At 41.8% G+C, this 13,160-nt stretch overlaps 2 non-coding genes across 2 annotated transcripts; one reads left to right on the top strand and one right to left on the bottom strand.

Moving 5' to 3' along the window:
• Window positions 1-8,573: 8,573 nt before the first annotated feature.
• On the bottom strand, window positions 8,574-8,671 carry LOC141135779 (small nucleolar RNA U13). The gene has a single exon (XR_012243633.1). It is a non-coding gene; the product is annotated as a small nucleolar RNA U13 (small nucleolar RNA).
• Window positions 8,672-10,918: 2,247 nt separating this feature from the next.
• Window positions 10,919-11,015, top strand: LOC141135778 (small nucleolar RNA U13). Its single transcript, XR_012243632.1, has one exon. It is a non-coding gene; the product is annotated as a small nucleolar RNA U13 (small nucleolar RNA).
• The last annotated feature ends 2,145 nt before the right edge of the window (window positions 11,016-13,160 follow it).

The raw sequence follows: 13,160 nt of genomic DNA, 5'->3' as shown, positions 1-13,160 counted from the left end.
TTTCTCAATGCTTGGATCTGTAAGCTAGCACCTCTTATCCGAGTACCCACCTCTATGGACAGGAGATAATATGAGGTTTGTGCAGTGTGGTTTGATAGATTTCAAGTATGGTTAGAACTCCTAACAGGATAATCCTTTTTGCATGGACTTTTTTTCATGGGCTTGTAGCTCAATCTTTATTCTTGTGGGATGATAGTAGGGCAGTATTTAGAAATCACAGGACCCTACAGAATAATTTTGATGGGACCCCTATCAATTTTCAGGAGATATAATGTAACGTTATTTATACTTAATCTTTACCGCTTTTAACATGTTTTTATGATGTTGTCTAAATAAATTTAGATATTTTTATCTATACCTTTGAGTACTTTTTCCCAATTGCGATTACAGTGGCAGCTGTTAAAGTCTGTTTTTCATTTTTTTTTTTTGTCTAACCAGTCAGCAACCAACCCTATATATACACAAATTACTATTGGTCTAAAATAGATGGTCAATAATGCACCCCTAAATACTTTCAGAAGTTCAGATCATAATTATGTAGCATATAATAGACCTCTCTTTACAACTGCTGGGGATCATACATAGGTATAGTCAGGTCCATAAATATTGGGACATTGACACAGTTCTAATCTTTTTTGGCTCTATACACCACCACAGTGGATTTGAAATGAAACAAACAAGATGTGCTTTAACTGCACACTTTCAGCTTTAATTTGAGGATATTTACATCCAAATCAGGTAAACGGTGAAGGCATTACAACAGTTTGTATATGTGCCTCCCACTTTTTAAGGGACCAAAAGTAATGGGACAGATTAACAATCATCCATCAAACTTTCACTTTTTAATACTTGGTTGCAAATCCTTTGCAGTCAATTACAGCCTGAAGTCTGGAACACATCGTTATCACCAGACACTGGGTTTCATCCCTGGTGATGCTCTGCCAGGCCTCTACTGCAACTGTCTTCAGTTCCTGCTTGTTCTTGGGGCATTTTCCCTTCAGTTTTGTCTTCAGCAAGTGAAATGCATGCTCAATCGGATTCAGGTCAGGTGATTGACTTGGCCATTGCATAACATTCCACTTCTTTCCCTTAAAAAACTCTTTGGTTGCTTTCACAGTATGCTTCGGGTCATTGTCCATCTGCACTGTGAAGCGCCGTCCAATGAGTTCTGAAGCATTTTGCTGAATATGAGCAGATAATATTGCCTGAAACACTTCAGAATTCATCCTGCTGGTTTTGTCGCAGTCACATCATCAATAAATACAAGAGAACCAGTTCCATTGGCAGCCATACATGCCCACGCCATGACACTACCACCACCATTCTTCACTAATGAGGTGGTATGCTTTTGATCATGAGCAGTTCCTTTCCTTCTCCATAGTCTTCTCTTCCCATCACTCTGGTACAAGTTGATCTTGGTCTCATCTGTCCATAGGATGTTGTTCCAGACCTGTGAAGGCTTTTTTAGATGTTGTTTGGCAAACTCTAATTTGACCTTCCTGTTTTTGAGGCTCACCAATGGTTTACATCTTGTGGTGAACCCTCTGTATTCACTCTGGTGAAGTCTTCTCTTGATTGTTGACTTTGACACACATACACCTACCTACTGGAGAGTGTTCTTGATCTGGCCAACTGTTGTGAAGGGTGTTTTCTTCACCAGGGAAATAATTCTTTGGTCATCCACCACAGTTATTTTCCGCGGTCTTCTGGGTCTTTTGGTGTTGCTGAGCTCACCGGTGTTTTCTTTCTTTTTGAGGATGTTCCAAACAGTTGATTTGGCCACACCTAATGTTTTTGCTATCCCTCTGATGGGTTTGTTTTGTTTTTTCAGCCTAATGATGGCTTGCTTTACTGATAGCGACAGCTCTTTAGATCTCATATTGAGAGTTGACAGCAACAGATTCCAAATGCAAATAGCACACTTGAAATTAACTCTGGACCTTTTAACTGCTCCTTGTAAATGGGATAATGAGGGAATAACACACACCTGGCCATGGAACAGCTGAGCAGCCAATTGTCCCATTACTTTTGGTCCCTTAAAAAGTGGGAGGCATATATACAAACTGTTGTAATTCCTACACCGTTCACCTGATTTGGATGTAAATACCCTCAAATTAAAGCTAAAAGTCTGCAGTTAAAGCACATCTTGTTCATTTCATTTCAAATCTATTCTGGTGGTGTATAGAGCCAAAAATATTAGAATTGTGTCAATGTCCCAATATTTATGGGCCTGACTGTAGGCAGCCTATAATGCAGCCTTGTAGAGAACCCAGTGATACTATATAAACACTTGCTGCCCGCGTTATAGACGAAAGACGGCTACAGCGCGGGCCTAAATTTCCGGGAGGGCGTCCATGCACATCCTCATGTGCATGTGATGCCTGCACGCCCCCTGCAGGGTGTGCGTGGCTCGCTCTGTGATCAACAAGTCCATGTGACATGGCTGATCACAGATCGAAGTAAGGGACCCCTCCCAACCCCTTACCATGTGATTAGTTGTCAGTCAAACAGAGCAGATTACTATCTGGAATAAACGGGACATCAGTCCTGCACACTCCAGACCCACTGCTGCTAAGCAGTGCCACCTACTAGTGCAAATCAGCACTGCTAAGCAATGCCCACCAGTGCCACCAACCAGTGGCCACCAGTGCCACCCATCAATGCCCACCACTTATCAGTACCCATCAGTGCTGCCAATCAGTGCCCATCAGTGCTGCCTACCAGTGTCACCTACCAGTGCCTATCAGTGCCACCTATCAGTGCCCTTCAGGGTCGCCTATCAGTGCCTTTCAGTGCCACCTATCAGTGCCCTGCCATGCCACCTATCAGTGCCGCCCCATCAGTGCAGCCTCATCAGTGCTGCCTCATCAGTGTCATCAGCGCCACCTATCAGTGCCCATCAGTGCCGCCTTATCAGTGCCTCCTATCAGTGCCCATCAGTGCAGCCTCATCAGCGCACATCAATAAAGGAGAAAAATTTTATTACAAACTATGAAAAAGTATTATTTTCTTTTTCTAAATTTTCAATCTTTTTTTTTTTGTTTAGCAAAAAATAAAAAAACCATTAGTGATTAAATACCACCAAAAGAAAGCTCCATTTGTGTGAAAAAATGATAAAAATGTCATATGGGTACAGTGTAGCATGACCGTGCAATTGTCATTCAAAGGGTGACAGTGCTGAAAGCTGAAAATTGGCCTGGGCAGGAAGGGGGTTTCATGACCAGGCCATTGTTTGCGATACGCCACTGCGTTACTTTAACTGACAATTGCGCAGTCATGCAATGCTGTACCAAAGTAAATTTTTTGTCCCTTTTTTCCCATGGATAGAAATTTATTTTGGTGGTATTTAATCACCTCTGCATTTTGTATTTTTTTGCGCTATAAACAAAAAAAAATGATGTTCTGGGTAGGATGATGTATTTCAGAAGAAGGTGGAGGGACGAACACCGGTTCCCAGGAAAGCCCCAAACCTATGCCGCAATCCGGCAGAGAGCCAGGACGGAACACGGCCTGTCTTGCAGAGGAGCGGAGTAGCAAACCGAGGAAGCGGCCTGTGACGTGAGTAGCTGGAAACAACACAACGTGTTTCTGAGCGTGCGCAAGGTCCGTAAGGCGCATGCGTGTTCCTTTTTCAAGTGTAAAGATAGGGAAAGAGTAAGGAACCATTTATGGGAGCCCTCTGCTGGCTGAAGACGCTCGCAGCTGATTGATTAATCAGCGGTGGGTATACCTCAAACATTCATGTATACTCAGGAAGTTGCGATCTCTATATGTGTAAGAAGATATGTGTATATGACATACAAAATGTATTTGGGATATCAAGGTTTATATGTTCTGTGATGGGTGTATACTGTGCTTAAAAGGTAATATAATGATCATAATGATCACTATATCTAGTTAAAACATATATCAAAGGAGAAAAAAATGATTTTAAAAAATTAAAATAAATCTATAACAAATATAACTGGAGGGGCTACTAAATAAAAGGAATGGAAGTTTTTTTTTAAAAATGTAATTGAATAAAAATAATGATAATAGATAAAAAATAATTATTAAATGCAAGAAATTCAATATGGTAATGGTAAATTCCTAGCAAAATATAATGAAAGGAAGGGAAAGTGGATAGTTAGAAGACAATGAAATAAATGCATGTGCGCGTAGTCATACCAAACCCAACAGTTGTGCATGGTGTGCACAATATGCTAGGTAACATGCATAACAAATCGCATCAGAAAAGTTTGGTGAGAAACGTGTATGATACATGCTACGCAAGAAATGCAATGTGTGCTGCACCCTTCGGGTGTGGGTCATTGAGTCTATACCCAAGGGTCTATCAGAAGCTGAGCGTTTTCTGGATCTACACCAGGGGCGTTGCTAGGTGGAAAAAAGACCAGGGGCTTCAGCCCGAAGTCCAAGGCCGGCACGGGGGGGGGGGCCTCTAGTGGCGCTGGGTTTTTTTGGTTGGGCGGAGGGGTTGTGTGGTTGTGTGGCGGGGGGGTAAGCTCACATGCTGACCACTAAACTGACCTACCTACCTGACATACACTGACCTACCTGACATACACACACACTGACCTACCTGACACACGCACTGACCTACCTGACATACACACACTGACCTACCTGACACACACACTGACCAACCTGACATACATACACTGACCTACCCGACACACACTGACCTACCCGATCTGAGCTGACTTCACTCCAGAGAAGAGCCGCCCTTTGTGAATAGCCTGATACTGTGCCCTACAAGAAAATTCCTTTATCCAGTGTTTTCCAACATATTGTTCACTTTTATGGACTTCCTTTGAACTACAGACTGCTTCAGCAATTGATATTTTTAATTAATATTATCCATGGAACACCTGGATTAATTCAGCATATGACTTTTTGATTTATTTATAGTATTTTGCTTCACCATTTCTGAGCGCTAGTGTATTTTTATTTTTAAAGTAATTGTAAGGGTTTGTTTAAAAAAGCAAAAAAACAAACATATCATACTTACCTCCACTGTGCAGCTCGTTTTGCACAGAGTGGCCCTGAACCTCGCCTTCTGGGGTCCCCGGTGGCTCTCGCGGCTCCTCCCCACATCAGGTAACGCCCTAGAGGAAGCGCTTCCCCGAGCGGGTTACCTTGCAGGTGCGCTCCCGAGTCCAGCATTCAGCATCTATAGAGGCCGAATGTATGACTCCGCCCTACCCCCCCCGACGCTTGCGTCATTGGCTTTGATTAACAGCAGCTGGAGCCAATGGCTGTGCTGCTATCAATCTATCCAATTAGGAACCCGGGCAGAGAGACAGCGTGTCTCCGCCGGGTCAAGTTCCAGGGCTCAGGTAAGTAATGGATGCATTAAGGTGAAAAAACAACCCCTTTAATTCTGTTTATCATTGTGTTTGGCATCATGTCTCATTGTAAACAGTTTTCTAAACCAATCTGTTGCAAAATGTCTAACCTGGGAATTCATTCATTATCAGGACTTACTGTTGCAGGCTGACAAAACAAAGCTAATTCTTCACAATTGAACTGAGGTTGTCAACCTGCTGTTCATGCTTCATCAGTTGTCTATAGGCAGCCCAATGGCCAAATGAAGGACCTTGCATTGTTATCTGACAACAATGTAGCTAATAGGCAATGGCAGATACAGTAATTTTTTTAATGCATATTCCTTTTATAGCAATAGAATGGGCCCCCTTTGTCGTTAGCCCCATAGCAACTGAATGGTTTGCAGTGGCTATAGTTACACAATTGGATGGCAGCAAAATACATTCCCATCATGATATGTTTACTGCTGGATGTAAAACTGATTGTTTGTACAATTCCTATACTCTGATAAGAATGCTTAGGGATAGTTTTATTCTATAGTATTAAGTTTACAGAGAATTACTTAGGAAAAATGCTCAAGAGCTGCATTAATTTAAACATGACATAGCCTTCAATATTGCAAAAAGAACTCTGCAGTCGACAGAACCAACAAAATACATAACAAAGCCATTGTATAATCGTATTAAATAATAAACCAAACAATCTGAATGAGGCTGAATGTTTGACAGTGTTTACACAGAATTTAATTGAACACTGCAGAAGAAGCGAAGGCTAGAGGGCCCCCTGGCTCAGTTTAGAGTATACAGTCAGTAATATTGATATCAATCAAATCAAAACAGGCCTAACAGATTTCTGACACTTTTCCAAAAACTGCATACCGACCCATGACTGTTGTCTGTGTGCTTGTTGTGGCTAGCAGGTTCCATTATGCAATAGCAAGACTTACCAGACAGTAGTGTCACAGTTAAATATAGCTTAAAGTCCACTTCTGTGGAAAAAAAAAAAAAAAGCAAAAAATAAATAAATAAAGCATGCACAATTTATACACAAGTCATGCTGTAATGTAAAGTTAAAAATTACCTTTGCTTTTAATCTGCAGCACTGTAAAATTTAATGCAATAAGACAGCCTGGATGTGTATTATACAGCAGTGTCACAATGCCCCAGAATACTCTAAACCGACTAAAAGGCAGCAGATAAGAGAAGTTCATTGTTAATGTTTAGGGGTGTGCTGGTACAGAGTTTAGTGGTGTGCTTTGTACAGAGTGCAGGGTGTAGGGATGTATTGTGTACAGAGCTCAGGGGTGTACTGTGTACAGAGTGCAGGGTTTAAGGGTGTGTTGTGTACAGAGTTCAGGGGTGTGCTGTGTGCAGAGTGCAGGGTGTAGGGGTGTGTTGTGTACAGAGTTCAGGGGTATGCTGTGTACAGAGTGCAGGGTTTAGGAGTGTGCTGTGTACAGAGTGCAGGATGTGCTGTGTGCAGAGTGTAGGGGTATGCTGTGTACAGAGTGCAAGGTTTAGGAATGTGCTGTGTACAGAGTGCAAGGTTTAGGAGTGTGCTGTGTACAGAGTGCAGGGTTTAGGAGTGTTCTGTGTATAGAGTTCAGGGTTGTATTATGTACAAAATGCAGGGTTCTGGAGTGTGCTGTGTACAGAGGTGCTCTGTTCAGAGTTCAGGGGTGTGCTATGTACAGAGTGCAGGGTTTAGGAGTTTGCTGTGTACAGAGTGAATGGTGTGCTGTGTACGGTGTGCAGGGTTTAAGGGTGTTTTGTGTACAGAGTTCAGGGGTGTGCTGTGTGCAAAGTGCAGGGTGTAGGGGTGTGTTGTGTACAGAGTTCAGGGGTATGCTGTGTACAGAGTGCAGGGTTTAGGAGTGTGCTGTGTACAGAGTGCAGGATGTGCTGTGTGCAGAGTGTAGGGGTATGCTGTGTACAGAGTGCAAGGTTTAGGAATGTGCTGTGTACAGAGTGCAAGGTTTAGGAGTGTGCTGTGTACAGAGTGCAGGGTTTAGGAGTGTGCTGTGTACAGAGTGCAGGGTTTAGGAGTGTTCTGTGTATAGAGTTCAGGGTTGTATTATGTACAAAATGCAGGGTTCTGGAGTGTGCTGTGTACAGAGTTGCTCTGTTCAGAGTTCAGGGGTGTGCTGTGTACAGAGTGCAGGGTTTAGGAGTTTGCTGTGTACAGAGTGCAGGGTGTGCTGTGTGCAGAGTGTAGGGGTGTGCTGTGTACAGACTGCAAGGTTTAGGAATGTGCTGTGTACAGAGTGCAGGGTTTAGGAGAGTGCTGTGTACAGAGTGCATGATTTAGGAGTGTGCTGTGTACAGAATGCAGGGTTTAGCAATATGCTGTGTACAGAGTGCAGGGTTTTGGAGTGTGCTGTGTACAGAGTTCAGGGGTGTATTATGTACAAAATGCAGGGTTCTAGAGTGTGCTGTGTACAGAGTTCAGGGGTGCTCTGTTCAGAGGTGTGCTGTGTATAGAGTGCAGGTTTTAGGGGTGTGTTGTGTACAGAGTTTAGGGGTTGTGTTGCATACAGAGTGCAGGGTTTAGGGATTCACTATGCACAGTGTGCAACCCCAATGGAGTTCTGCCACATTCCAGCTGCAAAACTGGGTGCGAGGACCACATGACAAGGCCTTGTCATTGTCGGCACAGTCATGATGGCTTCACCAGAAAGCAGGAAAAATCTACAGTGGGTCATAGACAACAACAGGGGTTCTAGCCTGCCCCTCCTCTTTTCTGTCTGTTGTTGTTGGAGATTTTCCCTGTCTTCCTGTCTAGTGAAGACAGTAAGTAAATAGGGCAGGAATGTTACTCACACATAATAGCAGGCACTCAGAGATGCCTGCTATTAACCGACAGTTTCAGCAGTCCCCTATATTCTGCAATACAAATTTGAACATCCTGATGAAGTTGATGCCTGGATTGCCCACCCAAACAATCCAACCCAACCCGATCCAATCCACAGTGGGTCCCAATTGGTTATTGAGACAATCCATCACATGGCTGGACCATTAGAGAGAAACAGAAGCTGAGATGGACAAACACAAACTTTCATAATGAAGTCAAAATCTGAATAACAGAATGCCCTGGACTCATACATTTCTATGATATTGTAGAGATCTACGGATATCAAAAGGAAAAAAAAACTTTCATGTTAACAGAAATGCATTTTAGCCATCATAGAATTGCTACACTTATCTTCTATTAGATAATTACATTAAATAAATGAAGTCTTTGTATTTCTAGGTCAGAAGGGTGATGTGCTCAGTCGTAACAACTGGGGGATGCACATCTCACATAGCCATGTGACCACCCACTCATCATTTCCTAGAACCAGAAGGATCACAGAAAGAAACCCTCAGCTAAAACCCAGCTTCAATGACCACTAGATTAGGATAGGGAGACACAAATTCATATGCCCATATCATACCGTGTTATATTATTGGCACTAACAATTCTGGAGTAAACATAGAGTAGATTGACAGAAACTTATTATGTAATTTGCTTTGTTTGATATGGGCCTCAACTTCACTTTTGCTCCAGTTTTGATACATTAGAGACAGGCAACCTCTCTGCTTTCTCTTCAACTTGACTTAGGAAAAAATTCTGATAGCGATAAAAAAAAATCAAAGAGAAAGCAGAGAGGTTGCCTGTCTCTAAGTGATCAAAACTGGAGCAAAAGTAACGTTTTGGCCCATAACAAGTAAGACAATTAACATAATTAGTTTCTGTGGAAACCAGCTCTACTTTTGCCCTAGAATGTGCGATCTGTTTTGTTATGAATCTAAATTCAGACAAAATTTTCATTATTTGAAGATTCGGATGTATCCAAATCTCCGAATTTAAATAGCAACGAATTTCAACAAATCTGAAATAAATGATAACAAAATTAACAAATTCATTGGAATGACAGGATCCATTAGTTTGGGCCTTTTGTTATTATTTGGAGCATCCAAAATAACGTATCGACATAACGAATATTCCAAATTGATTCAGATCCATTTGTTTTTATTCTAGTTAGTGTAGCAATGAATAATACAAATTGCACTACATAATACATATGTAATGGAAACATTGCAATAAATAGCTACAGTAAGGTATAAAAGTGAAATAAGACGATCCCTACTTATTGTGTTTGGATGGAGGTAAGTTCATCAGAATCTCCGACTCATAACATAACGAAGGAATCCGAATCTTCCAAAATAACTTCTGAAAAATCGAAACAATTAATATATGAGATAAATTCCAGAAACAACTGATTCTAACATAACGAATATGACAAAACAAAATGATTAACTTAACAAATGAATCTGAAACGAAAAAACTAATTTTTCCATCTGCACATCTCTAGTTGCAGCATCCCTCGTTCTAGACATCTCCTGGGCTTTTCATTGTGGCACAACAAGGTTCCCAATAGCCTCACATTTTGGAGATCATTTAACCATTTCCCGCGAAATGACAAACCTGTACATCGCTTTGAGGAAGTGGTTTTACCGGGGTGATGCCTGCTGCAGGCTACTGGTTTTTAGAACTGGGGGTCGTCTTTCTAATGATAACAACCAATGCGGCTCAGCAGCCGCTCAGCTGTTATCACCAGTAGCGGGAGGGGACGTTCCCCCCTCCTCCCGCCGCCTTCTGCTGCTCCACCGGATGGCTGGAAACCCGAACAAAACCAGAATCGGCTTTGATCGGGTCTCTGATGTAAAAACCTGGAAGCGACGTCAGTATTCCAAAATGCAGATTTTGAACTTTTGAATACTTTTAAGTGCAAAGGAGTGATCGAGGGTCTTCTCGATCCCCGATCCCTCCTTAAAGAGTACCTGTCACTGCTTATTACTATCACAAAGGATGTTTATATTCCTTGTGACAGCAATAAAAGTGATCAGATTTTTTTTCCTAAAGGAACAATGAATAAGAAAAATAAAAATATTTTAAAGCACCCTGTCCCCGCGTGTTCGCACACCACAGAAAACGCATACGTAGGTCACGTCCGCAAATGTAAACAGTGTTCAAATCACACATGTGAGGTATTGCAGCGATCGTCAGAGCGAAAGCAATAATTCTAGCAAAAGACTTCCTCTGTAATTTTTAACTTGTAACCGTTAACATTTTTTAAAGCATCACTGATGGAGATTTTTAAGTATCGTAGTTTGTCGCCATTCCACGAGTGCGCGCAATTTTAAACTTTAACATGTTAGGTATCTATTAACTCGGCGTAACATCATCTTTCACAATATACAAAAAAATTGGGCTAACTTTAATGTTTTTTTTTTTAGAATTCAGTGGTGTATTTTTTCCCGAAAATTTGCACTTGAAAGACCGCTGCGCAAATACTGTGTGACATATTACAATGACCGCCATTTTATTCTCTAGATTTTTTGCTAAAAAAATATATATAATGTTTGGGGGTTCTAAGTAATTTTCCAGCAAAAAACACAGATTTTAACTTGTAAGCAACAAGTATCAGAAATAGGCTTGGTCCTTAAGTGGTTATTATAGCACAATGCAATATGGGAATATGATTTTGTGTCTCCCTATTCTGATTCAGGGGTCCTTGGAAGTGGGTTGTGAATGCTGATTTCCATCTGTGATCCTTCTGGTTCTAGAGAGTGATGAGTGGGTAGTCACATGGCTATGTGAGATGTGCAGCTCTAATTGTTATGACTAAGCACATCACCCTTCTGACCTAGAGAAGACATCACTTACTAAATGCAGTAGTTAAAAGCATATTGGATATGTTGATTGATTTATATGCTAGGCTGAGGTGCTAAAGCTTTCAATTAAACTTTGATGATTGTAACTCTGCTGTTTTACCAAATAGGTTGTAAAGTAATAATGACATGTAGTTTGTGCAGGAGGGATTCAGCAGGCTTTACCCACTACAGGCTCTCTGTAGAAAAGTACAGGAGGGGGCGGAGACAAGACCAGTCACCCTACACAAGTAGAGAGAGCAGCAGTGAGTGGTCTTTATTCCAGGAATCTCCTGCACAGGGTCAAAGTTTCACACTAGAGTACTTTACAGATCTAGAAGTAATACACAAAGCCCACCAACTTTCAACTAATAAAACAAATGCACATTTAACAACACAATTGTAAAGCTTTAAATTGCTAATAGCATCAGTAGTCCTCTAACGTGTCCCAGGAATCCACAAATCCAGGCACTCTTGGGCTTCATGTACACTTGGTCATCAGTTACCGTGGGAAAGCGCAGCACTGTTTTGCATTTTCCCATGGCTGGCCCTGAACGTGATTTTTCTGCGTTCAGGAGAGGGAGGTTGAATCTCACCTAACCGCAGCAGCTCCTAAACTCTGCTAAAAGCCTGTGTGGTACATTGACACATAGGCTTTTATAAAGTTGAGTTTAGGAGCTCTGGCAAAAAAACGCCAAAAGCTCCTAAACTCAACTTTAGGAGCTGCTAGTGCACAAAAAGCCTTATGCAAATGTTAACCTAATTGAGGAATTTGATGCCCAGCCATCCCATTTTAGGTTTTTCCCATTTGGTCCAGCAATGTGATGGGGAGTCTCAATAACCAAAATGGTAGCTCTACTAAAAGCTGCTATATGGTTCACCATTCCACCTTCTTTACCTTTCTATCTGCAAAGGCAGTCTCAATAATTTTAGGGAGGCACAGTAGAGGGAGGACAGTAGATACAGACATGGTATCAACTTTGCTAGAAAGTTGAAATTTTCTTTAGAAAATGTAGAGGACTCCTGGATCTGTGCTAAATCATAGCGAGGGGTTTTTTTTCGCAATAATAATGAGATAAACTTTGGTTATGTTAACATGTGTCCTATTAATTTATGTGTGAATTTAAAAGAAATCTATGGTCATAGCATGCACTTTCATAATATAACAACAGAATTGTAATAGCAATACAAATAATATAATATAATACTAAATAATATTATTATACTAAATAAATAATACCATTTCATTCTGATTAATAGGAGTAGGCTAGAAATAATTGTAATACAATGCTGAAATATATGAATATACGGAGTATATGATTTTACATTTTGACCATAGATATGACAGGTAATACTACAATTTTTATGAAGTAGTGTGATGTATCAGTTGTTTTACTGTTGTTGGGTTGTCCCACGTTTTGGCAGATTCATCTGTCTCTGATCACAGGTAAACGCTGGATGTGCGGATACGTGACAACATGACCGAACAGCCGCTGCACCTGTCAGCCTATGATTGCTTTGTACAGGCTGAGCAGCCACAGATGTTTGCACATGCATGTGATTCCAGCTGCAAGAATCTGCCGGCCACCCTAATCACAAGTGAGAATGGAGTCTCATATATTCACCTTTGCTTCTTTGCAGGTAAAGTGGAGTTTCAGCCGTTTTTGTGTTTATTAAAAGTCAGCAGCTACAAAAAGTGTAGCTGCTGACTTTTAATAAACACACACTCACCTGTCCCACGATCCAACAATGCGGCGGCCCGAACCCTCGGCTCTCTCCCTCGTCTCTCCCAGGTGCCGGCATTGCAAGTGAGGGCACCTGCTGTGACAGCTTATGGCTTCAGAGCCGGGTGTGCGCTGTGCATGCGCGAGTCGCGCAGAACCTCCCTATTGGTTGGGCAATCTTCTGGGACCTGCGATGTGTCCCATAAGATTGCAGGGAGGGAGGGAGTGGGAGAGGAGAACTTCCACTTGAATGGCCTAGGTGATCCGAGCGGAAGGGGGAGCAGGTATCTGTCAAAACTAGGTTCCTGCTCCCCCCCCCCCCCAAAAAAAACAACATGCCAAATGTGGCATGTAAGGGGGTAAGGAGTGCTTAAAGCGGAACTTCCAATTTTGGGTGGAACTCTGCTTTAAAGGCCAA

The sequence above is a fragment of the Aquarana catesbeiana genome, linkage group LG03 (genome assembly GCF_042186555.1).
Source record: "Aquarana catesbeiana isolate 2022-GZ linkage group LG03, ASM4218655v1, whole genome shotgun sequence".
NCBI lineage: Eukaryota > Metazoa > Chordata > Amphibia > Anura > Ranidae > Aquarana > Aquarana catesbeiana.
Note: the sequence above shows the minus strand (reverse complement) of the source record. Positions and strands in the feature narration are given on the sequence as shown.